This window comes from Primulina eburnea, chromosome 1, assembly GCF_022965805.1.
Source record: "Primulina eburnea isolate SZY01 chromosome 1, ASM2296580v1, whole genome shotgun sequence".
In the NCBI taxonomy this organism is placed as follows: Eukaryota; Viridiplantae; Streptophyta; class Magnoliopsida; order Lamiales; family Gesneriaceae; genus Primulina; species Primulina eburnea.
Window position 1 is genome coordinate 57,973,619 of NC_133101.1, and position 27,975 is coordinate 58,001,593.

The 27,975-nt window shown below is 34.4% G+C and overlaps 1 pseudogene; it reads left to right on the plus strand.

Annotated features, from left to right (window-relative positions):
• LOC140833994 (ubiquitin C-terminal hydrolase 13-like) lies at positions 1 to 27,727 on the plus strand (annotated as a pseudogene).
• The last annotated feature ends 248 nt before the right edge of the window (positions 27,728 to 27,975 follow it).

Consider the following 27,975-nt stretch of genomic DNA (forward strand, 5'->3'; position numbering starts at 1 on the left):
CTAGCATTCTCGTGCAATCACACACAGCCATGGATTCTCCGCCGCGCGAAGAGGTGCAGAAACTGCTCCCCACATTCATGCATGGAAGTAGTTACGCAATCGATTCGCGCACACAGCACGCTTCATGTGTGTGGATTGGTTGTTTCAACTCAACAGTGCGAATTATAATGAATCGAAAAACTTTGAATTGTTTGCGATTCTTGCTCTCTAGCAGTTTCGTCCGAGATCAAAACATAGGTCACGCAGTACGACTAATTGATATTATGTGTTTTGTGTTGGTTTTGGCAGCAAGAAGATGTGGACTCGTTGTCTCCACAAGCTAGTTCGGAGGAATGGACTCTGATCGAGGAAGGTGACGTCATTGGAAATTGATGATGATAATCGAAGAGAAACACACATACACACACATACATATATATATATCCAGGGAAAAAAATTAGTAACCAAACCAACATATTTACATATTAGAGTTAATGCGATAGAAATCTCATATACGTTGATGCATATGTGTTTTAGTTTTAACCAACATATTTACCTATTAGAGTTAATGCGATATAAAAGTGATTATGTAAAAAAAATTGTGATAAAATCATGATTGAAATGGTATAGAGAAAAATATGTGGTTGTGTTATATAAGCATAGTATTTTTTAGAGTTGCTTTGAGTTGTTAAATTGATTTGATTGAAATTTCTTTTGAGTCGAGAGATTGAAGATTTGAACAAAAAATCTGGTGGAATTTTTAAAATTATAAGTAACGTCAGCAATTTTTTGTTTGAGTTGGGTTGGGTCGGCAGGGGCCCAACAAACACAAGGGCCCCGAACTTCTTTCTATTTTATCTTTGTTATTTATTTTATTAATTTGTTTGTAGCACCCGAAGCAACATGTAATGCAGCAGGAAACCAAAAAGCTAAGGATTCTTGTACAACCAAGTTCACTTGGAGGATTGAAAATGTTTCTGGGTTGACAGTGAATAGGATCTACTCTGAAATTTTTGAAGTTGGCGACTATAAATGGTAACTTTTAATTGGATTTAATCCTGGAGCATTAGTTCATTGTTTTTAAATTTTTTGCTAGTATAGTTGAAATTTATTTTTCCCTTTGATAATTGTCAGGCGGATTATTATTTGTTTGTTGGGTAACGAAGTAGATGATCTGGCCGTGTATCTGGAAGTAGCTGATTCTGGTATTTTACCATCTGGCTGGAGTAGATATGTTCATTTCAGTTTTGCCGTTGTTAATCAAGTTGATTACAAACACTCAATCAGAAAAGGTAATGAAATCCTGTTATAGTCAGAGGATCGAATTGCTTCCAAGTTGAGTATTAAATTCTGGTCTTGATTCTTGTGCCAGAAAGAAAAAATTTTCTTTTTATCGCTGGAAATTCAAATTTAATCTCATTCATGATATTTGGTGCGGCTCCTTGCTGTAGTCATGTCGACTGCATTCTAATAAGCAACTGCTGTAAGCTGGTTAGTTGTAAGGAGGTTTGCTGCTACAACATGACATTCTCGTGTCTATGAACAACAGACAAGTACTGTTTTGATTCAGCTCCTACATTAACTTTTTCTATACTGGTCCAACAGTAAGTTGATTTTATGGTCCGTAGCACTATATATAATGTTCACAAAGTATACCATTTGGCTTTTGACTAGCACAAACAAGAAAATTTTGATTCTGCCAATATTGTTCCTGTTTGATGGTTAGTCTTAGCTAGTATAATCAGTTGTTTTTTCATACTTAAAATAGAACATTTTACAACCACTTTTGCTATCTTATCCAATTTACTTGGATAATTTTGTTTTCGTTCGTGTACGATCAGTTAAAAAAGAATATCCCCATATCAAATATCCTTCTTTTTTAGGATCGAATACCACATTTATTTGATCTAACTTTTAGTTTCTAATTTCAAATTTTTTTAAAAAATACTAAAAATATAAAGTTGAAAAGTGAAATTTCCATTCTCATTTGGTGCCCATAATTTTCATCTTACCAGTTTCAAAATTTAATGGTAAGCATGCATCTAGAATAAGTGAAACTATTATATAAATTTCCTATAACTTGATTGTCTAAACGTAAAAAATTCCTTCGAAAACTCTAAAATATATCCAATTGGATATCCGCTAATTTGGGGTCTGATATATGTTTATGATCCAGTAAAGGCATATATCCAGAAAATTTTGATATGCTATTAGAGCATTATCTGATTGAATGGATTTCTTCGGATCGTTTAGTGTCAGATACGCATGATTTTCGGACGTTGAGATTTTGCCGCTCACCTGTAAATGTTTTAATTGACAAGCTTAGGAATATTTAGTTTCATTCTTTGGCTTTTTGCTTTTACCATCATGAGTTGATTATGTGGATTGCAAATCAGAATACGAATCTACTTCAAATGTTCGTAGTACTTCTAAATATATGTTGTACTTGCTTGTATTGCTAACCGATATATTTCATTTTCTGTTGATCTGAACCTTTTACGATTCTAGATATACTATACACAGTGTTAACATTAGAATGTGCTTTTTGCAGTGCTAATTTTAAAATTATTCTTTTCTGTTATAATATATGACAGAATATCGTCGATTGTCATCTGTTTAGTCCATGCAGGTACAACAGAACAGTTCAAAGCTGGAGCAAAAGATTGGGGTTTTGAATCCTTTATGCCACTCATTGAGCTTTATGATCCAAATAGAGGTTATCTTTACAATGATGACATTATAGTTGAAGCTGAGGTCGCTGCTGAGGAAGCCATAGGTAACATCTTATATATCTCAAAGAAGGAAACTGGTTATGTAGGACTAAAAAACCAAGGGGCTACTTGTTATATGAACTCTCTTCTGCAAACTTTATACCATATTCCCTACTTCAGAAAGGTTGGGATCTCTCTCCAGGGACTACAACATCTGTACAAGTTGTTTATATGAAAACCTATTGTAAATGTAATATTTCCGTTGCTTGTACATCCAGGTTGTGTATCGCATGCCAACTACTCTTAATGATAAACCATCCACAAGTATCCCTATGGCTCTTCAGAGTTTATTTTACAAGCTTCAATACGGTGATGAAAATGTTTCAACAAAGGAGTTGACCAAATCCTTTGGTTGGGACACAGACGAAGCCTTTTTACAACGTGATGTTCAGGAGTTTAACAGAGTTCTTTGTGAGAAACTCGAAGAAAAAATGGAGGTCCTCAGAAATATAATATCATCACTGTCAAATACTCAATTTGTCTTGTGCTTCACTGATTATTGTGATGCTGTCAATTAGAGAACTGTTGTGGAAGGCGAAATACGGAAATTATTTGAAGGGCATCACATGAGCATTATAGAGTGCATCAATGTTGAGTACAGATCTTGCAGAATGGAGTCATTTTATGGTATTTGATGTGGATCTGCTTTACACCTTATCTGTCTCCTTGTATTAATAATTGAACTGATCATATTCTGTAACTTTGTGTGGCAGATCTTCAGCTTGATGTAAAGGGTTGTCGTGATGTCTATGATTCCTTTGATAAATATGTTGCTGTTGAACATCTGGAAGGCGATAATAAATATCATGCTGAACAGTATGGTTTGCAGGTGCTATGTTTAACTATATTTTGCAACTTATTTTTCTTCATCGTATCTTTGGTCGATTTTTTATCACCCTGGTTCAAAGTAGTCATGATCTACTTGTGCTTATGTTTTTCTTTAGTCTGGATGATGCTGGCATTTTTTTTAATGATTTGTATTCTCACTATAGGGATTTACAATTAGAGTTTTCATTTAACTCTAGATAGACTTATGGTTTACTTGTTTCAGGATGCTGAAAAGAGGGTCTTATTTAGTGATTTTCCACCAGTTCTCCAACTTCATTTAAAACGGTTTGAGTATGATTTTGTGCGGAACATCATGGTGAAGGTGAAGTCATTATGTTTTGTGCATGTAGTCTTTGTATTATTTTTCCTTGCATATGAGTAATGTAATTTTTTTCGTTGATCGGTAAGTTATGTTATGTCCTTTTTTTTATTTGTATGTTACGTATCTTTTCATGTTGCTGATGGTGCACAGATAAATGACTGCTATGAATTCCCTCTTCAACTTGATCTAGACCTAAATAACGGTAAATACCTGTCACAAGAGGCTGATAGAAGCATACGCAACCTTTACACACTTCACAGGTTAGATAATGAGATGGTTTATACCATCTATTTATCGTTTTTTGGCGCAAATCACATGCAATTTTTGAAATCACTTTAGTTCAATCTCTAGGAGGATGCCAAATTTGGATGGTTGTAAATGGGACTTTGATGAATGCTGAAGAAATGGATGCTTTTTCAGTTAGTTCAATGTTTAGAACGTTAAAGCACTTAACCAGGAAGGAGAAAAAAAAAGACCTGTTCAAGGAAAATTTTGATCCTTGTGACCATTTTGTTTCGAAACAAATGATCAATGGTTTTTTACACCTACATGGTTGATGTTTCCTTTGGCTGGAGGTCCGTACACACTTATTTCCTGTCTTTGCTCGCGTAAAAACCAGACTTTTCTTTTGACCACAGTAGAATTATATTCTGATTGGAGTGCCAGGATAGCAAATTTTGCGGTAATCTGGCCTTCAGTACTGTAAGAGATTAATATGGTTTGGTTTTAAGTTTCATAATTCAAACCACATATTAATGCCTCCTTTCAAAACTAAGGGTTGTTTGATAGTTAATTTTCCACTAGCCAAAATATGGTTGTGGAGATGGTTGAAATCTGTAAATGTGGCTTATAGTTTTTCTGTGTTTCTTAGAATTAACATTTTGCATATCAATGCATCTGGTCTGTGTTAGAAATACTTTTTTTTTTTTGATAAGAAACAAACTTTTTATTGATAAAATATCTTAGAGTCTATTACAGGAAGTGGACTAGAAATCCACCGAACGAACTAAAATAAGACTTCTACCAATAAATGGACTAGAAATACTAACATGCTGAAGAACTAGATTTGATCTGCATATGCACAAATATTAAACGTAAAGATCGATATGCGGAAATATAAACAAGAATGAATTCTAACCTCTTGTCATTGATATTGAATTTGAGACATGAACTGCAGAGATCCTACGAACACGAGAAAACAAAGATCATCTAAATCTCTTACAATTGTATAGATGATGTATTTCTGAATAATTGCATTGATTTAGGGACCCTGTAACCACTATTTATAGATGTTCTCTAACTATCATCGAGAAAGTTTGAATTGATTGTGACGTATTTTAATGATATTTATCCGAGATATTGTAAATCAAATATCAAATATTTATCATCTTAATTCAGATAATATTCTTGATTTATCTTCTTTTAAATATGTTGACCATAATTAAATTATTTTATAGACTTTAATAAAATAATCTAACATTCTACCGGTTGATCAATATATTTCAATTGATCTGAATAATCAAGAAATTAATCATCATACAAAGGTAAGAAACATATACATGAATCATGGCAATAAAAAATCTTATACCGATTATTATCTCCCGTGTATCACATATATCATATTACTTAATATAACTTAATGAATAAAACCAATGTTTTATTCTAGGTCCAACTTAATTGATATTTTTATCAAAATAACTAAATATGTACATAACTGAATATGAGAAATATCATATTCGACATATTTAATTCTGCTGCCGCTTTAGTCACAAAGACTACAACTGAATTGTCGTACTATAATCTCAAAGGCTTAGACATAAAATTCACATTTCTAAGCCCAAAAATAAAACTCATTAACATACACCATACAATAGTGCTTAAAATAGAAGATGAGTTTAGACTCCATAGTGGAACCAATAAATTACTTCCAAATTGTTAATTCGTCCATAAATAAGTATGTAACATTTAGTACCATGAAGGTACAACAAAAATATTTTGCAACTTTCTAGTGGTCAATACCTAGATAACTCTGATAATTTACCTACAATTCTGCTCTCACTAATCTTCTCGTATACATAATAGCACACAATGTTCTCAACAAAACTCAAGGATGAGATAACATTGTGAAAACTTAAATACCACTAATGCGAGAATTGTTTCAATCTATATAGCTTTCTTTATCTTGTAACATTAAACACTCAATGTCACTAGATAAGATTTTATAACCTTCTTATTTTATATCATAATTGAAAATATTGTTTTCATATCCGTCTAATGCAAAATCTAAATCAAATGGGCTATCAATGTTATGATCACATGAAGAGAATTTTTCTGAATACTTGAGAAAATATTTCTATTTAGTTAATTCTCTTCCCTTGAGTGAATTCCTTAGCAATGAGTCTATCCTTACGTTGTTCAATGTTGCTTAATGAGAATTTATTTGTTTTAAGGATCATCTACAACAAATGTCGACTGAACCAACTTTTAGACTACATTATTTTCTATTGAATTCTTTATTATTCACAACATTATACCATAAATTAGATTTCTTGACGCTCATGATTTGTGAAAACATCTCATGACTATTTTCAGCTCCAAATATATAGTCAGATTCAAGATACCCAATATAATCACTTGAAATTATCTCTTATTACACTAGATCTTTTTAATGTTTGCATCAATATCTTGATGAGCATTAAGATCCATATGATCATGATCAACGATTTGTAGATGTGACTTATTCCACAACACAGTATTTAACTTAAGGGATGCAGTTAATAACAATCAATATATATAACTTATGTGGATGAATGTGCATCATAATGATCTATATTTTGAATTTGATCGCTCCCACCAATCAATTCATTCTCAAGATTTTGCATCTTTTGATTCCACAAACCTTATGATTTGTGATGGATAGCAAAATATATATCCCTTTAGACTTTTTAGAATATCCAATGAAATACCCATTAATGGTTATCGGGTCTAACTTGTTTTCTTTTAGATTATCAACTCTTACCTTAGACAAGCATTTACATGTCCCAAACTCGGATGTCAACCTTCCCATAATTCAAATGCTGTCTTATGGACAACTTCAATTGGAATCCGATTTAACATAGACACAGTAGTCTTAAGGGTTTCAATTAACAAGAACTTAAGAAATTTGGAGGTGCTAAACATGATCCACACAATGTTCATCCTCAATGTATCTATCATAGTACCTTTTACCTTATCTAATCTCACAACTCTACTTTTCTACTGCCACCTATATGTTTTATCGAACATCCAACACTTCATAGTTACAAAGCAAGTAGAAATATATATGTCGTGAGAAATCATAAATAAAGGTAACAAGGTATTTATGACTATATAAATCCATAAATATCCATAAGAATGATCTCCAATATGTCTAAATCCCTCTTAACATTTTTCTTTGACATATTGGTCTACTTACTCTTAATGTAGTCCAAATTAGTGTCAAAACTAATAAAATACATGTCACATAACAAAGTAATATTAATTCATAACATATTTCTTAATCCCAGTATTTTCTTAAACATGCAATAGTGGGTATTCTTTGTAAATTAATGCAAAAAAGACTATAAAACAAAGTATGTATCATTTCCAAAATTTTCAGATTTATGCAACAACGACAAAGTATGTATCATTTCCAAAATTTTCAGATTTATACAACAACTAAATGATAAATCTGAAAAATTAAGGAATATCCAACAATAATGTAAAACCACTACGCAAGTCTCGAGAACCTCTACGTGTGAGATCATCTAGTTTACTAAATAGATGATACGTGAATCATTTCCTAATGGCTTCCTTGAGCCTTGCAATCCTCGCACAATATAGGTAACATGGATTGTAGAATCATAATCAATCCACCAAATGTTATGACTAATATTAACCATATTGGGTGGGTTATAACTAACGAGAGTTGAGTAGTCATACTCACACCTTAGCTCTCCTCCACAAGAGTACACCCATTTCTTAAACACATATGATCATAAACTCATTTATTGATCATTTTAACTTTATGTGCGTTTTTTATTGTGATACCCTTGTCCCACATCTTAAAAATGAAATATTTAAAATGAGTTTATAATGTCTTACAATGGACTTCTATAGCAACTTGGGTTAATCATTTTCGTAAAGCAAGGACGAATACGAAGTAGTTGCTATAGGGACCCATTGTGCAGTCACGCAGGCGCGGGCGCGGGACCGGGCTCGGGGCGTGACAAAATGGTATCAGAGCCGGTCACCGGCATGAAACACCGAGAAATAAGTGCTATGCGGGGCAAAGTGCTACGTGCATGAGAGCCACCTCTTGAACCTGCGGGGCAAAGTGCTACATGACAGGAGCCACATCTTGAACCTGTAGGAGCCACCTCTAGATTCTCGGTGCTGGTGGATCGAGAGGTCAGGCCGCGACGAGGACGTCGCGTTCTGAAGGAGGGTGATTGTGATACCCTTGTCTCACATCTTAAAAATGAAAGATTTAAAATGAGTTTATAATGGCTTACAATGGACTTCTATAGCAACTTGGGTTAATCATTTTCGTAAAGCGAGGACGAATACGAAGTAGTTGCTATAGGAGCCCATTGTGCAGTCACGCATGCGCGGGCCCGGGCTCGGAGCGTGACATTTATGATCTTAAATAGGCCATAATGTTGATCGATAGGTTATTAAAATAATGTAGATTAGAAATATCTCAAAATATCTCAACCTCAATAGTTTAAAACTAGGTCGTTATATCTCTTTATGTGCATGACATAGTCATGCACTGGAATATTGATAAGCTTTAAAAAAGCAAAATATATAATTAAAGTGCTTGTGATTATAAGAACGCTATCATACTGTACGATTGAACTCCTTATCTCAGCAGAAATATCGATATTTATGAAACTATTCGAGAAACAATTATATCTCTCCCACTTTTCATAAGATAGTCATATGAATAGCTGATACACTGATGACAGATGGCTCATCTTTCCTAATAGTAAATAAGTGTTCATTAAGCCTAAACGAAGAATAATCTTCTCCTTCTGCACCATATAATTATAACTTTGAATCTCGGGAATTACAAAACAAATATTAGAGTAATTAACATGAAAAAATGCGGCAAAATAAATAAATAAATAGAATACATGATAATGTTAATAGATGAAGTATTGAACCATATGTCATGTTTTACCCATGTAATAATGCGATAAATATGAATCACTGACATAAAAATTGCATTTGGGCTAAGTTTTTAATTCAATTAGATTTATGTAAATTATACTCTATTTTTATTCCATGTGGGTAAATTAAGAAAATAATTCAACATCATATTCTAATTAATAATATTTAACATAATGAAATTTCCTAGTGAGATAAATTTTACTATTCAAATATAATTAATTACAATTTATAGCCCTTATGACGAAATATGAGTTTAATAATTTATGTACATTTTAATTCAATCGAAGATGATGTGGCTACTCTTCAATAAATTAAAATCATACGAATCACTAGGATGTTGAATTATTTATGCATGAAATATTTATTTTCCATAATTATTCATCTCCAAGTATTACCAAATAATGAATAATTTTATGTAATTATGTCTGTTACAATTAAATGTGATTCAAAATTAATTTGTAATTTTAATTCAATTAAAGATGTCATGGCTATTCTTTAATAAATTAGAATTATACAAATCATTAAGACATAAAATCACAAACATATATATATTTACGCTCTTGATAATTTACCATAATGAATGTCCTTTATGTGATACTAAACCTACTTAACGTATAATTTTGATTTTGCATAATTAAAGATGCTGATGATAAATCTTACTTATTTAAAATTATACGGGTTTACTAGACATAATTATGGATTTGCTTAATTCTTTATATAGTAATTGTTTAACAACACAACCAACACTTTTCCAGAATGCTCTCAGGAAGAAGAGGTAGCGTTGAGGTCCTTTAAATACCTAACTTCGAGACAAAGCAACGTTCATCAGGAAACCAGTGGCAAGTCAAGGCAATTTAAATTGGTCTATGAAAAACTCCCCTAGATTATTTTTGCATGTGTATTTCATAATTATTATTACTTAATTATCCATATCATGGATCTTTATAAGCCAAAATTTTAATTTAGTTTAGTAACTTTCACATTTTTAGCTTAATTTGTTCATATAAAATTATGTGAAATTAAATATGAATAAGATAAGAATTTCTCCATGAAAATTATTAAATTTTATTTGCATGTATGATTATGAGAATAAATATAATCATAATATTAAATTTTCCATTATAGACAATTAATAATTACCCATAATTTTGGCATTATATATTTCATGCAAATAAATTCTAAATAGACTATTAATCATAATTTTGGAGTGTCAATGTTTCTAAAACCAACTTTTAGAATTTTTATAATTTCCATAAATTAACGATCCAAACATATCTATAAATCAAAAGTCCGAAATTTAAAAATTTGTTAATTTAGAAATGCCCTATAATGAAAATTGAGAATTAAATTCTCAAAAACAATTTTGAATCTCAAAATTAATTCTGAAAAAATTTCACTAATAGCCAGTGATGGGTTTTTTACGGTGGCGAATTTCACCAATTAAAGGCTATGATTTCTTGTCCAATTTAGTTGATCTTTGAAAATTATATTTTCAGATCTTAATTTGGTGCTGATTATTAATTTCGAAATCATGTTAAAATTAATGATACAAATATAACTCGCATCAATATAATTTTACAATTTTTCAATTAAAAAAATATCAAAATATCAAGGTGAAGTTAGAACCGCTATGATAACAATGGTTAGAAATACTAATATGCCGAAGAACTAGATTCGATCTACATACGCACAAACATAATACGTAAAGAATGATATGCGAAAATATAAACATAAACGAATTCTAACCTCTAGCCATTGATGTTGATTTGAGACATGAACTGTAGAGATCCTATGAACACGAGAAAACAAGGATCAGCTAAATCTTTATGCAATAGTATAAATGGTGTATTTCTGAATAACTGTATTGATTTAGGGGTCTTGTAGTCACTATTTATAGATGTTCTCTAACAATATTCGAGGGAGTTTGAATTGATTGTGACTTATCTTGAGAATATTTATTCGAGATATGATTAAATTAAATCTCAAATATTTATTATCTTAATCCAGATAATATTCTTGATTTATCTTCTTTTAAATATGAGACGTCTCTTGTATTTATCTTAGTGAAAGTCTGAAATATGTTGACCACAATTAAATTATTTTATAGATTTTAATAAAATAATCTAACAGTCAGAGCTTCAATATGTTGTTTAAGGTAGTATACCACATCTTGAATTTTTGTAATGCCCAGCAGAAAAATCTTAAAATTCCATTTTTCATTTCTGTCCTGACAATTTAAATTGTTATCAGTGTATTGGTCCACAGAGGTGATGTGCATGGTGGGCACTATTATGCTTTTATAAGGCCAGCTCTTTCTAGTCAGTGGTATGTATTTTATGCCAGAACTTGTAATACAACAATTATATGCACATCATTACATCGTGTTAGCTTAACAGCTTGTCTTAAGCCTATGAATTGTTTGCTTCACTAATATCATTGCTTAATGCTGTTCACATGCCGGTGTAAACGATTGTTACTGTTTTTTGTTTGGCGGGTATCTAACGTATTTTTACAGGTGTCTTACCATTCTGCTTTATTGTTAAGGGTCTTCTTCCTTGCATTTTGGTCTTCCCTACGGGTCCTTGTTCTGTTACATTGGGATGGTTGGCTTAGAATTTCGAAAGAAGCTCGTGTAAACTTATATTGTCTAGCATCCATGTGGAAATCCCACTTTGTCAAAAGTTTCTTTATTTTCCTTTTTTTTCTCCTTCTTTTGAATTATGTCCACAATATTTAATTTGATGCGGAGATGGGTTAAATAAGCGGAATAAGAAGCTACGAGGATCAAGAACCACTTCATATTGCCTTTAGGGAACATTTCCTTAAAATTCAAGCGCCCAAGATTTGTGAGAGATTTTATCCACTATAGAACCATTTTGCCAACGTACCAACAGCTACATAACAGACCATAAGGAGAAAATTATAGGTTCTTAGGTGTGACGAGGCACAACTCTAGGCAAGCACAAGACAAATGGACTTTAGTCTATTTATTTATTTTTGCGTTATATTTGTTAATTTACTCGCGTACTCTACATGTGTGGGAGAATGATAGAATAGGGAAGTAAATTTTATCTGTAAGATTTGAATTTATGCTTAGAGTAGTTGTGTTGGAAAGGATTCTTGTAATTAATTATAAGATGATGTTAGATAATAAAATAATGATAGCTGAAATTTTCCCCCCAAAAAAAAGATTGTCTAAGAGATGGAGATGTTATCTCATAACGAGCCTCAAATCCAAATATCAAAATACTGTCTGACAGGCAGCAAACCTCACAAGTGGTAAGCATAACCGATCTCCACGATTATCCAATTAATCAATCCTTAACACTAACCATAACATTAGGTTCCTTGGGCAGTGAAATTAAATCCTTATAATTTTTAATTATTGAGCTCATCTTATTATCAAGTTTAATTCTACATTATAAAATTAAGATCACCTGCTTTGGAAAGTCCAATGAGCTGCGAATCATTTGTTGCAGAATGTGATTTTTTCCCTCAATTTTCCTTTCTATTCAGAGATTGGTATTTTTCACGAGTGATTTGGCATATCGCAAATATGTTTGAATTGTATGTCACAATTTCTAGTCAATTGTATAAACTCAGTTACGTTAAAGGTGGTGGTGGTTATTTAATTTTGCAAGAATTATCATTGAGACAAATTACTTGGTCAGCAGCCCTGAGTATGTTAGACCACCTAAACCCTGACATTTTACATGCCCCTCACCGAATGACGTTTTCCTGACACACTAAAATTGTTTGCAGAAACTATAACTGTTACATGTAGATCTCCATTATAAACCTCAGGATGTGAATCATTCTGAATGGCTTGTAGGTATAGATTTGATGATGAACATGTGACAAAAGAAGACACGAGAAAGGCTTTAGAGGAGCTGTATGGTGGTGAAGAAGTATGTTTATTTACCTTTTTTTTTTTTGCCTTTCTGGATAGATTGCTTTGTTTTGCATGTTCATTTTCTTATATGGTCATTTCTTCTCAGCACTTGATGAAGATAATCCCAGGAATTAATAATGGCCCCTTCAAGATTATGAGGAATTCAAGAGGAATTCAAAGAGGAATTCAAATGCTTATATGCTGGTATATGTACGTGAAAGTGACATGGATAAAATAATGTGTAGCATTGATGAGAAGGACATCGCTGAGCATCTGAGGGTTAGCTACCGATATTATCCTAATTGCTTCTTGCATCTTATGAAAAGATATTAGTTGTGTTTGGCCTTACTTGGATGTGATATCAAGTAGGAGACATTGCATAGTGAACAAAAAGCTGCCAACATCATTCTAATTGTTTTTTGCATCTTATGACAAGATATCAATTGTGGTTGGCTTAATTGGATGTGATATCACGCAGGAGAGGTCGAAGAGAAGAAAAGAAAAAAAAGAACGACGGATGAAAGAAAAAGAAGATGCGCATCTGTACACTATTGTAAAGGTAATTCATTTCAATAAATCTGGTACATAGCAAACTCTCTCTATTTTAATTTTTGGCTGATTATGGGCGATTGACATGATGCTTTCAGGTTGCACGTGAGGAAGATTTTGATGAGCAGATTGGAATATATGTATATTTTGATTTAGTGGATCACGACAAACTTAAAGGTTTTCGTGTTTTGAAATCAACACCATTTAGTGTTTTAAAGGTATGTAAACTTGTTAAACTCAAAATTTTCAAGTCTTTTTTCATTTCCTTTGCGTTTAAGTTCGGTGGTAATTATTGGTTATCTGTTGTATGCCTAAATTGTGTAGTGAGGGATACAAGCCTCACTCCTTTTCTGATTTCATACTTTGGACTCAATTTGTTTTGTGCGAAGTCAATGCATAATTTTAAAAAACGAATTTTTTTAACAGGAATGTTGTTAATTGTGTGTCAGTAGTCAGAAGGTGGTGTTATGCTCTCCGGCCCTATTATATATGTGAGGAGATATGTATAGAATGTAGGTATAGATTACATATCTTCCTCATGTAACTTTCTGAACTTGTTGGAGTTAAACATGAACGCTCGAACTAAAACTTCTGTAAATTATATATAGGTAGTCTGTTGGCAAGGGAATCGCCGTTTAAAAGTGTAATGTTGTTTCAAATTGGAAACCGAATTTCAATGTAAGTTAGATCTTTATGAAATATAGAACAGGGAAAGCATTTTGATGATTCCCATGTGCTAACAAACATTGTTTGTTTTTGAAGTAAATTAAAGAAAATATGTTGGTGCCTTAACCAGGTGGGCCCAAAGGCTTTATTTAGAGTAACTAAAAAAGAAAAAAGAGAAGGGAGGAGGGAGAAGACTCAGGCATGCTTTATTATGCTTATGTTTTTCACACACTCGGTTACAAGCCAGTTTCTAAAATCTGATTGTTCGAAATTTAAATAAGAGAGTTATTAGTAGCTGGTTTAATCTCTTTTTTCTTGTTATGTGCTATATTTACTTCTTTTATATTTATTCTATTTTTTAATAGACATGTCTATGTTTCATTATTCTTTTCATATTCTGTAAGTGAAGTTTATATTAAGTAGATTCACACTAGTAATAGAAAAATTATTTAGTACTCTTTAACCATTTTAAAAGTTAAATTGAACTTGTGATAATAATTGTTCTTATTGCATTATCACCTAATTGTGATGGCTTCTGCAGGAAGAGGTTGCCAAAGCATTCGGTGTTCCAGTTCAGTTACAGAGGTTTTGGCACTGGGCAAAGCGCGAAAACAGCACATATCGTCCTGCCCAGCCATTGACACACCTGGAGGAAACAAAAACTGTAAACATTTTTAATTTATTCTGATTTAGATGACTCGCCTTCTACACCAATTAATAGCTTCGTAAGGTACAGTATATCATTGGCTTCTTGTTTTATGGTGTTGTCGAAGTCTGCAAAAGGGTTTATGTTTGTGCTGATAGTCTTTTCCCAAATTTAGCTTCCTGGAGAGCATTTTGCATTATAAAGAACTTTTTCTAGGTTGTCATTTGAGTATTCAATTCTTGATATTTACACACGGCGCAAAATGTGTTGCTGCTGTTTGATTTTAGCATGACCTAGCAAGTGAGATTTCTCACGTCTTACCCTCCTTTTCCCACCTCTCCATTATTTGTGTATGTAAAACTACCACACTTAATCACACATAGCAGCTTGTCACGTCACATATCACTTTATTTTTATCGTATGCAATCATTACTGCTTTACATATATTGTGATCTTTGTGCATTATATAATCTTTTTGTTGGAAATACTTACTCTAAAGCCTTTAAATTTGGCACTTTAATTTGCCATGCCTCAGACATGTGACTGACTTGTCATTGAACATAATGTCATAAAATTAATTTTTTCTGCATGTGGCACGACTCCATTGCTCTATAGCAAAACCACATTTGGCATTGTCATATTCCCTTTTCTTGTTGCAGTATTTTTCTCTTTTCAGGAACTTTTTTTTAAAAATAAATATAAATTACAACAATATATCCAGAACACCTTTGCATCATCCAGTTTTAACCTGCATACTGCTATAAAAGACGTGCTACGTATCTGTTGACTTAATCGAAGAAACTTTTGAGAGTGAATCATTGTGTGCTTAAAGCTAGTAGTTATGTGTCGAACACTAAACATGCCCTTTAAAAGATAATTAACGGTGTAAAACAATTTTGATATTGGATGTTGTTTCCGTTTGTATAGGTGGTAATATGATACCCAACTCTACTCAACTTGTACAAAGTTGTTAAAATCATCTTTTCCATGTGGTGGTTTCTTGGTGACAATACTACTGATGGTGATGATTGTTAGAATAGTCGGTTTATTAGAGTTCCTATTTATTATTCCTTTTCTTGTTCTTTTTTTTACTGTTTTATTCTCCTTGATTTCCTCCCTGATTGTTAGGAGGTTGTTGGCTGTTGAGTTTGTTCCTAGTTTAACGCTAGGTTTAAGTTTCTATCTGTTCTCTAATGTAATATATAAGGTAGGGCTGATGATTAATAAATAAGAGAATTTTATTCTAAACTTACATGGTATCAGAGCATGGTTTCTAACCTCTCATGGCGGCCAACAAAGGAATAAATTTTGGCTCGTTTGGGCTAACCTCTGAATCGAACCTCTGAATCGGAGGTAACCTCTAGAAATTCTACCTCATCCTCTGTTCACGACATGACATCTACTCGATTCAAATTACTGTCCATCGTCTAACTGGGCAGAGTTTCTTGGAGTGGTCACAGTCCGTAAAACTTGCAATTGATGGGCGTGGAAAACTGGGGTATCTGACTGGAGAGGCAGCGAAACCTGCTGAGGCAGAGTCAACATACAAAACATGGAGATCAGAAACTCTCTTGTGATGGCGTGGCTTCTCAACTCCATGGACACCTCAATCGCCAGACCACATATGTTCATGAAGACTGCGAAAGACGTGTGGGACTCTGTAAAAGAGACATACTCAGACTCCGAGAATTCATCTCAGATATTCGAGTTGAAGGCAAAACTCTGGAATCTGAAACACGGTGATCGTGAGGTAACCATTTACTACAATGAGATGACGGCTTTGTGGCAGGAGCTGGATCAACACTACGATGATGTCTGGGCCAACAAGGATGATTATGCGAGACAAAAGAAGAGAGAGGAGAATGATCGGGTATACATGTTTTTGGATGGAATGAATCAAAATCTCGATGAAGTTAAAGGACGAATACTTGGAAGAAAACCACTTCCGTCAATTAGAGAAGTCTTCTATGAAATTCACCAAGAAGAGAGCAGGAAGAAGGTGATGCATAGCCAGGTCGAGAACAATATTGGCCCGGTGAGTGATAACTCAGCTTTGGTGTCTCGAGACTCGGACTCAACTCCGAATGCTGATAAGAAGAAGAAGCCCTGGTGTGACCACTGCCAGAAAGCCTGGCATACTCGAGAAACTTGCTGGAAGCTTCACGGAAAGCCACCCGGTTGGAAGAAACGGTCTGAGAAGGCACTACAAACGGTGACTGAGATTTCTCAAGGAACTCCAATCAACTCTGGACAGTTTCCATTCACTCAGGACCAAGTAGATCAACTTGTTAGGTTACTCCGAACCTCAAATCCAATCCCATCCTCCACCAACTGTTCTGTCGCACAAAATGGTAAACCTCCTATTGTTTCTCTCATGTGTTCTAAACCCTAATGTACCTGGATCATAGATTCAGGTGCAACCGATCACATGACTGGTTCGTCTTCTTTTTTCTCCACTTACAAACCGTGTGCAGGTAATAGAAGAGTTAGGATTGCAGATGGTTCCTTCAACCCGATTGCAGGAATAGGAGACATCAACTCTCACCATCTATTACCCTTTCAAATGTCCTCCATGTTCCTAAATTGTCTTGTAACCTTATATCTATTAGCAAGCTAACTCAAGATCTTAAGTGTCAAGCTAAATTTTCAAACTCTCATTGTGTTTTTCAGGAGGTGGACTCGGGGAAGATGATTGGCAATGCTAGGGAATATGGTGGACTCTACTTCCTTGATGGGGAAATCGACTCTTGTAAAGTTGCTCAAGCATTCTCTGGTTTGGAGACTACCTCTATTGATCTGAATAATGAAGTCTATTTATGACATTATCGTTTAGGGACACCCAAGTTTCTTTTATATGCAAAAGTTGTTTCCAAAGTTGTTTCTGAATAAAAATCCTTCGTTGTTTAAATGTGAAATTTGTGCTCTAGCTAAACATCATAGATCTGTGTATCAACCAAAAATGTATCAACCTAGTAGACCCTTCTCACTAATCCACAGTGATGTTTGGGGTCCTTCTAGAGTTACAGGTCTTCTCGAAAAAAAATAGGTTTGTCACTTTCATAGATGATCACTCACGTGCTTGTTGGGTTTTTTTATTGAAAGAAAAATCTGAGGTTGAACCGATTTTTAAAACTTTCCACAACATGATGGTCAATCAATTTCAAACAAATATCCAAATGATAAGAAATGACAATGGATGGGAATATTTTAAAGAGACTTTAGGCAAATATTTTAGGGAGCACGGTATCCTCCAACAGAGCTCATGCACTGATACTCCACAACAGAATGGTGTGGCTGAGAGAAAAAATAGGCACATATTAGAAGTCACTTGAGCACTTATGTTCTCTAATCAGGTCCCGAAATATTTGTGGAGTGAAGCAGTTCTAACAGCACGTCTATTTAATTAATATATTACCATCTAAAGTCCTCAATTTTAAAACTCCGTTGGGTATTCTCAAAGACATTTTTCCAAACTCGAAATTGTTCTCTTCTTCTCTACCTCTGCGAATGTTTGGATGTACTGTTTTTGTGAGAAATCTTGATCGAGACATGAGTAAACTAGATCCTAGGGCTAAAAAATGTGTTTTTGTTGGCTACGGTTCCACTCAAAAAGGGTACAAATATTTTGATCCAACGTCAAAAAAACTGTATATATCTTTTGATGTTTCTTTTTTTGAAGAAAAACCGTTTTTTGGGTCTCATCTTCAGGGGGAGATAAGGACTAGTGAAGATGATGATTTAGGTTTTTTGTCGCCTAATTCGGTTTCTAACAATCAGGGTGATAAATCTAATTTTGGAATAAAATGAAAATAATAAAATTCCTAATATTTCTATTGAATTAACTTCCAAAAATAAGGAAACTATCCCTGGATTACATGAGGACTTGGTTGTTATACCAGCAAGTCCTAAAATTGTGAGAAACATTGACCACATAAATGTGGACCACTCAAAAATTTCGCATAATAAAGAATCTAGTCCTACTAGCCCGAGTATTCCTCAATCTTCACCAATTGATAAAGGTAGTACCCAAAGAGGAAAATTCTATGAGCAAGTCTACCAGAGAAGGGTTTCACATCAAGGAGGGAGAGACATCATATCTCAACTTGACCATGAGTCCAACTCAGAGCCATCTTCTGAAGGTAAGTTCCCTACCCCTCTGGATCTCCCAATTGCCCTACGAAAAGAAAGAAGATCATGTGCCAAATACCCTATATCAAACTTTGTCTCCTATTCTAGATTGTCTCCACAATTCTCAATGTTTTTAGGTAATGTCTCCTCTGTCCATATTCCAAGAAATATTCAAGAAGCTTTAGAGAGTCCTGAGTGGAAGAAAGCTGTACACGAGGAACTTGGTGCACTTGAGAAAAGTCAGACTTGGGTTCTTGAGAAGCTGCCTGTGGGGAAGTCTACCGTTGGGTGTAAATGGGTATTTACACCGAAATTTAATGCAGAGAGGATACTTGAAAGATACAAGGCACGCCTTGTGGCCAAGGGCTTCACACAAACATACGGCATCGATTATTCATAGACCTTTGCACCTGTTGCGATAATGAATACTGTCCAGGTGCTGCTGTCCATTGCAGTAAATTTGGACTGTCCTCTTCAACAACTCGACGTGAAAAACGCCTTCTTAAATTGAGTGTTAGAGGAAGAAGTCTTCATGGATCCTCCTCCCGGATTTGAAGGTACATGTGGTAAGAAAGTTTGTAGGTTGAAGAAGGCTCTATACGGTCTCAAACAGTCTCCAAGAGCCTGGTTTGGAAGATTTACCCAATTTGTGTTGAAACAAGGCTATGTGCAGGGGCAATCCGATCGCACTATGTTCACCAAGTTCTCGGGATCGAAAGTCTCGGTTTTGATTGTCTATGTGGATGACATTATTCTCACAAGTGATGATATTGAGGAGATGAGTTCGTTGAAGGAAAAACTATCAAAGGAATTCGAGATCAAAGATCTAGGTGGGCTTCGGTATTTTCTGGCTATGGAGTTTGCTCGGTCGAGCAAGGGGCTGGTGGTTTCTCAGTGCAAATACATCATGGATTTGCTAGAAGAGACACGCATGAGCGACTGTAAACCCGCTGAGACTCCAATAGATGCAAATAAAAAACTCGGGGAGACCACCACTCAGAATGCCGCAGTTGTGCATCAGTATCAGAGACTCGTAGGTAAATTGATTTATCTATCTCACACTCGACCAGACATAGCATTCGCTGTGAGCCTAGTGAGTCAGTTTATGCACGCTCCCTCTAGAGACCATCTTGAAGCCGTTAACAGAATCCTAAGGTACCTAAAGGGGTGTCCAGGAAAGGGCTTATGTTTCAAGAAGAGTGAGAGCAAGAAGTTGGAAGTTTATACAGATGCTGATTGGGCTGGGTCCATTACTGACAGGAAATCAACTTCGGGCTACTGTACTTTCTTGTGGGGGAACCTCGTCACATGCAGGAGTAAAAATCAGAACGTTGTAGCGCGTAGCAGTGCCGAGGCCGAGTTTAGAGCTATGGCTAATGGTATATGTGAGGCTATTTGGGTTCAACGAGTGTTACAGGACCTGAGAATTGAGGCTGCTCTTCCGATTAGACTGTATTGTGACAATAAGCAGCGATTAGCATAGCTCATAATCCGGTTCAGCACGATCAGACTAAACACATTGAAGTGGATCGACACTTCATAAAACAAAAGCTAGATACTGGTTTGTTTTGTACTCCATATGTTCTATCATCCGAGCAAGCTGCTGACATCTTCACCAAGGGATTATTTAGACCGATGTTTGAGAGTTGTATAAGCAAGTTGGGCATGATAGACATTTATGCACCAACTTGAGGGGGAGTGTTAGAATAGTCGGTTTATTAGAGTTCCTGTTTATTATTCATTTTCTTATTCTTTTTTTTACTGTTTTATTCTCCTTGATTTCCTCCCTGATTGTTAGGAGGTTTGTTGGCTGTTGAGTTTGTTCCTAGTTTAACGCTAGGTTTAAGTTTCTATCTGTTCTCTAATGTAATATATAAGCTAGCGCTGATGATTAATAAAGTAAGAGAATTTTATTCCTAAAACTTACAATGATTCTTGTGATTTCATGATATAATTTGTTTAAACTACATCAATGTTCCGATTGTTAATCATGCTATGTCCATCAAAACCAGGGATTGAGGCCATGTCCCTACTATATGATAATTCCAAATTTCTATAAAATTGTTAGCACATTTAAAGTTTATAAATGCGAAGATTCCCTAGGCTAACCTATTGGGGAATTGAAGTCTCTCTGCAAACTTTGGCCAGACAACAAGATGATTATAAAAGCCTAATATTGTATTATATCACAAAATTAAATATATCAACAATTTCAACATAATGTCAGCCAAATGTCCTAGTTTGGTAATTAATTTTCATTTAAATTTTTATGTTGTTGTAGATTGAACAATTGATGGAAGTACCATGTGAGTTTAAGACAGCTGAGCTGAAGTTATTCTTAGAAGTGGAGCTTGGACCGGTAACTAAACATCAAAACAAACAAAAATTATCGGCAGGAAACTTCTTTTTTTATCATTAATACTAACGAGCTTCTACTTTTAATTTAGGATGAGAAGCCAATTCCTCTCCCTGATAGGACTGAAGATGACATTTTGCTATTCTTCAAGTTTTATGATCCTGAGACAGAAGACCTAAGGTATTATTGTTCTTCTGATTAGCCTGTTTTCACGGTACAATATATTTTAAGAAAAATATTTAAAATATCAAAGAAATAATTTAAAATATCCAGGCTGATATGGAAACAACACCTTGCATTTTATGCCAGATATGCTGGAAGACTTTATGTGAAGGGCATTGGCACACCAGCAGATATCCTGACTGAGCTTAATAATAGGGCAGGCTATGCTCCTGATGAAGAGATCATACTGTATAAGGTTTGTTCCATTGCTCTGTGCTTAGTTTAATGAGAAGGACAGTACTTCTGGTCCTTTGCCAATGTTTATATTTGCAACTATATAAATAACAAATTGAGTATTAGATAACAGATACTGTGGCCCAAGTTTTTTGTTTTCTGAGTCAAATATGACCATTTTGTCCTTGCTGAGTCTTCTATTGAGCTGGTTTCCCCAATCTTTCCCATAAAGGTGATGATGGATTAAGGTAGAAAGGTTGTGACACCAGACAGCTTGAACCACAGTATTTTATCTGTTATTGGCTTTTAGTTCATGTAGCAGATCTTCCTTCACTACTAGATACTAGGCACAATTTGTTAGTGTTTTGTGTGATTAATCTACTGTTCCACAGTCAAATAGGAATATTACAAACCAAAACCATTCCATGAGCTTTTTTGTTTGTTCTTCAGGAAATAAAGTTTGAGCCCACTGTCATGTGTGAATGCATCAACACAAAATTTACATTTAAAGCTTCCCAGGTAATTTGAAACCATGTCCTCGTGTTCACTTTTTGTTAGAGACATTGTTTAAATGACTTTTGTTCGCCTTATGTTGCAGCTTGTAGATGGGGACATTATTTTCTTTCAAAAGTCTCTTTCGGTCGAAACTAGTCAACTAATTGATTATCCAGATGTTCAAACATTTTTGGAGTACCAGCATAATCTCCAAGTACTTTTCTAAGGACATTGGGTGACCTTCGTTGCATATCTTTTTCATGGCACTACTTTAGCTTGATGTAGTTTTATGTGTGTCAAGTGATCAAATTCGTTAATGTCTATTAAATTTTGCTTATTTTCATTTGATGGTAAAGAGGGTTTTACTTTTCTTTTTCGTTTTTGGGAGCATAGGACTGAAGGATTTTACCTTAGGTTCACCATTCACCTTTTTTGGCATGTAGTTACTGTTCAACTGCTCATGAAATTTGTGAATTGCTGAACGTGTAGAACTAGCAGTTCTTCAGATTTCCCCTTGCTTTAACGCCCTCTCTCCATTCATTATACTATCCAACAAATTTCATGAATTATTTCTATTTTCAGATGCTCCATTGACAATCTGGACAAGGAGAATCTTCTGACTTTGTAGCTTTCTCTTCTATACTGGCAGACTATCACACTTTTTTAAGGCATTTAATTGTTTTTGCATCTTGGAGAAAAAATACACCGTTTCCTTGTGTCTCTTAGTTGTACCAAAATCCCATATCAAGCAACTGACTAATATGGTTAAAAGTTAAAGGGAGGAAGCCTAACCAAAGCGAAAAAGTAAAAAAAAATGTTCTTCTCAGTTTGAATTTGACTCAATAGCTGCATTATTCAACTGTCCAAGACATTATCGGCTTAATGCTTCTACGAGGTCTTAGTAGTAGCACCTGAACTAGTTTCAGCATCTTTAGTGTATTCTAGTATTTAAATTAGTTCATGCTCTCGAAATTTCTCGCACTACTCTTGCCTTATGTTTTGTCTTGACATCATTTTTTAAATTTATTTTATTAGCCCTAGTTCAATTTCACTGGAAATAGTTTCTTTTGTAACTTCTGAAACTTTATTTATTGAGTAGGTGAAATTATTTTTGTGTCAACTAAACAATTGTAAACTATATTATTGTTCGGAAACTTCTTAATTTTAATCAAATGTTTTGACTTTCTGAACTGAATATTTGTCAGGTTGTTTATTTTAGGTCTCTGGAGAAGCCAAAGGATGAAGAATTCAACTTAGTACTGTAAGCGTTTTCTAAGAAACTTCGTGTAATAGAACATGCTATTTTGTTTTACCTTCAGAGGTCATGCTAATGTGGGTATTTGCTGTTCCGTTTACATTAACTGAATTTGTAGATCAAGGCTTGATACATATGATGAAGTTGTAGGAAGAGTAGCTCACCGTCTTGGTGTAGATGATCCATCCAAAATCCGGCTTACATCACAAGATCTTTACACTCAACTGCCAAAACCTTATCCCGTAGAGTATTGTGGAGTAGATAACTTGTTAGAGATGCTGCTCTATCACAATCATGTAAGTGACACACTATCCTGGTGGTCAGAGTAAATTTGGCGAGGACCTGAAACATTGACAAAGACTGTTCTTTTTGGCAGATTTCAAATATATTGTATTATGAAATATTGGATATGCCTCTGTCGGGATTACAAGATCTAAGAACACTTGAAATAGCTTTTTGTCATGCAGAAAACAATGACGTAAGTATGAATTGACTTTGGTTGCATAAGCATGTCAAATGTACTCATGCACAAAATCAACTCATTTTCTATTTTATGTTTAACAAAGACCATCTCCCATTTTTCATATTCAGATGGATATCAACTGTTTGAGACTGCCGAAGGAAAGCACTGTGGATGATCTACTTCATGATCTTAGGACCATGGTAAGCCTTCGGACTGTTGTTAAGATCATAAACACAGACAAATATATAGCTTAGCCGCACATACACATTAATAAATGCATACATCGTACATACATACATATGTGTGCGTGTGTAAGGTAATATATCTTTCGAATATCTTGAATGTTTCTTTTTGTCTTTTGTAAGATCAACACATTATTTTGTACTCAACATTTTGTCATTTGAATTTTCTGGCATTATATGGAGTAGGTTGAGGTGTCTCATCCAAATGCAGAGCTAAGATTGATGGAAGTGTTCAGGCACAAGATCTACAAGGTCTTCCATTCTCGACTCAATTCTATATATTTAATCAGTGTTCTAAAAAGCGGTAGGCGGACGGTCACTCATAGCCTGACGCATATGCAATTTTTTTTTTTACCTAAATATCTAATTCTTCTTGTTCATCTCCATATTTTCTCAAATAATTCATCGTTATCGGATTCAAACTCGAAATCAATGACATATTCATCTTTTTTATCCAATACAAATTGATTTAAAAATATCTCGAACAATTTTTTTTAGAAAATAAAAAAATATATATATTACATTAGGCTACAACTAGGCAGCCTAGCCAACGGTTTTTTAATAGTCTTTCTAAAAATGAGATGGTGGGCGACCGCCCAGCGCATTAGCAATGTCTTTTAAAACACTGATACTAATAAAATAACACAGTAGGAAAATCATCTTCGTACCAATTCAACTTAAATGGTTGAGCTCAATTAACTATATGTATAAAGCATGGACGTTCACGGAACACAAACATTGTAAAAAGTAACTTGCAACAGTCAAGGCAACTATATCTTGTTGAGGAATTGTTCCCTGGTTTTATCCAGGTTTGAGTCACATGTTCCCTATTCCCGCATCCTTTAAAAACTCAATCCTGCACTTTGAGAACAAAAAAACTGTTTTCTGCAAACCTGAATTCCTACCTTGTTTGAAGTGTCTAGAGCATGTCTATGTCCTATACTTTTCAGATGACAGAACCATTGACTCTGAAAGATCCAAGAGGCTTATGTTATGACTTTCTGGTCTTACATCACTTCTAGTAATATTGTATCTTGTGGCTAAAATTACTTCATGTTAGAGCTCTCACTGGTGGAGGGAGTAGGATGTTGAACCTTGTTAATTTGTTTTTTTGCTTTTTTTTTGGCCTTTTCAATTTCCATTAATATTCTTGTTCTTTGTTTTCTTTCTTGGGAAAGACGTATATTTAACCATGTGATCTTAAGTTCTAGTTGCTAAAACATCATTTTTGCAGATTTTTGCAGCCAACGAAAGCATAGAGAGCCTAAATTACAATGGGACATTACGGGCAGAGGAGGTTCTCTCTCTTACTCCCCTTCTGTGTGTGTGAGTTTGGATGATGTGTTCATAAGTGCTTTCCTTTTTTAGGTTGTGCATGCAGCAAATAATTGGAATCTTTTATGCCAAGTTAATTGCCTTTTTTATGTGGCTTCATATTCACAAGTCCCACCTTGGCAATTTCTTGTTGCAGATTCTGGAAGAAGAGAAAAGTCTTGGTCGACTTGATTGCATGATTCATGTATACCACTTCGAAGCCGTGGAAATTGAGAAACAAATGGTGACATTTGTCCTAACTTAGTTTGAAGTAGATCAGTATAAACATATTTTAGACTATAATCCATGAAATGCACTCATTCTACCTATTCTTTTCAATTACAATAGCATTTAACTTTTTTCTAACAGCAAATCCAAAACTTTGGTGTACCATTTTTGTTGGTCATTCACGCAAATGAAGTTTTATCTCACGTCAAAATTCGTGTACAAAAGAAGTTAAATGTACCAGATGATGAATTCTCTAAGGTATACTAGGCTCAAACCTAATCCTAATTCTATGAGTGGATTTTTATCTGGCATTGAGTGAGTCTACGTGTTACTGTCTCTTTTCTTTAGTTGCTACACTCTCACTTTCTGTTCATTTGCGTGTTTTTGGCAGTGGAAATTTGCTGTTGTGTCAGATGATCTGGCAGAATACCTCCAGGATTCAGAGATTTTGTTCAGTTTTTTCCAGGTCTCTCTCTCGGTGTTGTGCATTATTAAGGAGACTTGCTGATGCACTTACATCATAGGTTAATAACCACATTTCATCGTTATGAATGTTTGGATCCACAGAATAGTGACAGCAGCGTTTATTGTGAGCGGTATCTTGGGTTGGAGCACTTATCTCCAGTGAAAAATCAGGTATCATTATTCTGGCCATATATTATGCAATTGTATTCTTTTACGTTTGTTATTCGTTATTTATCACCTTGTAGAATCAACTTGCTTAGATAGACAATCAAATGAATTTCAAATCCAATTCATATCAAATTATGCAATTTTAATAGGAATTGTTGTGGATTTCAAATACAGTGCAGATGGCTGTCGTTTGAATCCGTTCAAAATCTTTCCCTCAAATTCAAATCCATCAATCCAAACACAAATCATTTTACCTTTTAAATTGAAGGAAACTGGATATCCTATATATGTATATATATGTATATATGTATATATATCTCCGGTTAATTCTAGACTGCTCACAGAGATATTGGTGTTTAGTAAGCTAACAAATCTCATTCCTCTTAGATGAGCTCAAACTGAACTGAGATTCCATAAAACCCTGGAGTGAGGTTTGCAGGCCTTTGAAGAAGGTTTGTGGTCGGCTACATGGGATTTTTTTCACCTTTTGTATAGTTGTATTAGAAGCCATGGGATCGAGAGCTTTTGCATATGACTCCACTAATGTTTTCCGGTTGGTCTTGTTAAATGTGAAAAGTGGACCAATCAACCGGCAATCTCTTTACATTGCTGGAATTGTTAGATAACTGTGTTACCTGCCTGCCACAGATAATAAACTTGTGAAACTAGAGTACAACTGGAGGATAAAGTCCATCCGCCCTCGAAATCCAAGAATGCAATATTATAGGAGATGTTAAAATCCTCCTGGCCTCTAGTTTGAAGAGTAGTGCAATTTAAAAGCTCTGTTGACTATGGAAATAGAACACAATTGGAAATTAAAATCCACCTCTCCTTATATAATGATAATGTGTATACCTGTGACCAAAATTACCCACCGATGATCTTTTCCAGGCCACTTTCGTACAAGTACCCGGTCAGTTAGCACATTAACCAATATTCATGCAGGACCGTCCCTCATCTGAGAAGCCTATGAAGATATATAATTAGAAATGTGGTGTCAACCAGTCTTATACGTTCGTTGAAGACATGCCATTCTTTTCCGGAAAATGAATTGCGAGGTAACGTTCTTACCACAACTGAAATCAGAATTGAACTATTAAATACCGTTGGATTCAAGTACTGCAAGCGTTGTAAGCCCTGATGTGGCCTTTTGCTGGTTTTACTTGTCATTTTCATTGATCCAAAGGGTTTATGACAAAAGAATATTTGATGTGATTATTACAGAAAGGGGTGGTCACCAAGAATTTTTATATCTTGTCATCAAATTTTGTATAGTGTTTGTACATTTTCAAAGCAAATTTTGTGTTCACATGAATTGTTACAAGGGGGATGAAAGGATTTCTTTGACGCACCGTTTGTTGATAATTCTGGTCTTTTCACACGATTCATTTGATGTGTAATTAATTGGTTGTTTTGTTAATTCTATGTTGTGCAGTATTATTTTATTGGTTTTTCATCTAAATTCTCTTTTTGCAACGAAATGAATTTAATTTCCCATAGTTCCACAAGTTTAAGAACATTATGAACAGTCTAATGTATCAATTCGACTATTGTATATGCTATCTATATTATATTCTTGAAGTTGAAGAGTGTGAATTAACTCACTTTGAAGTCGTCAT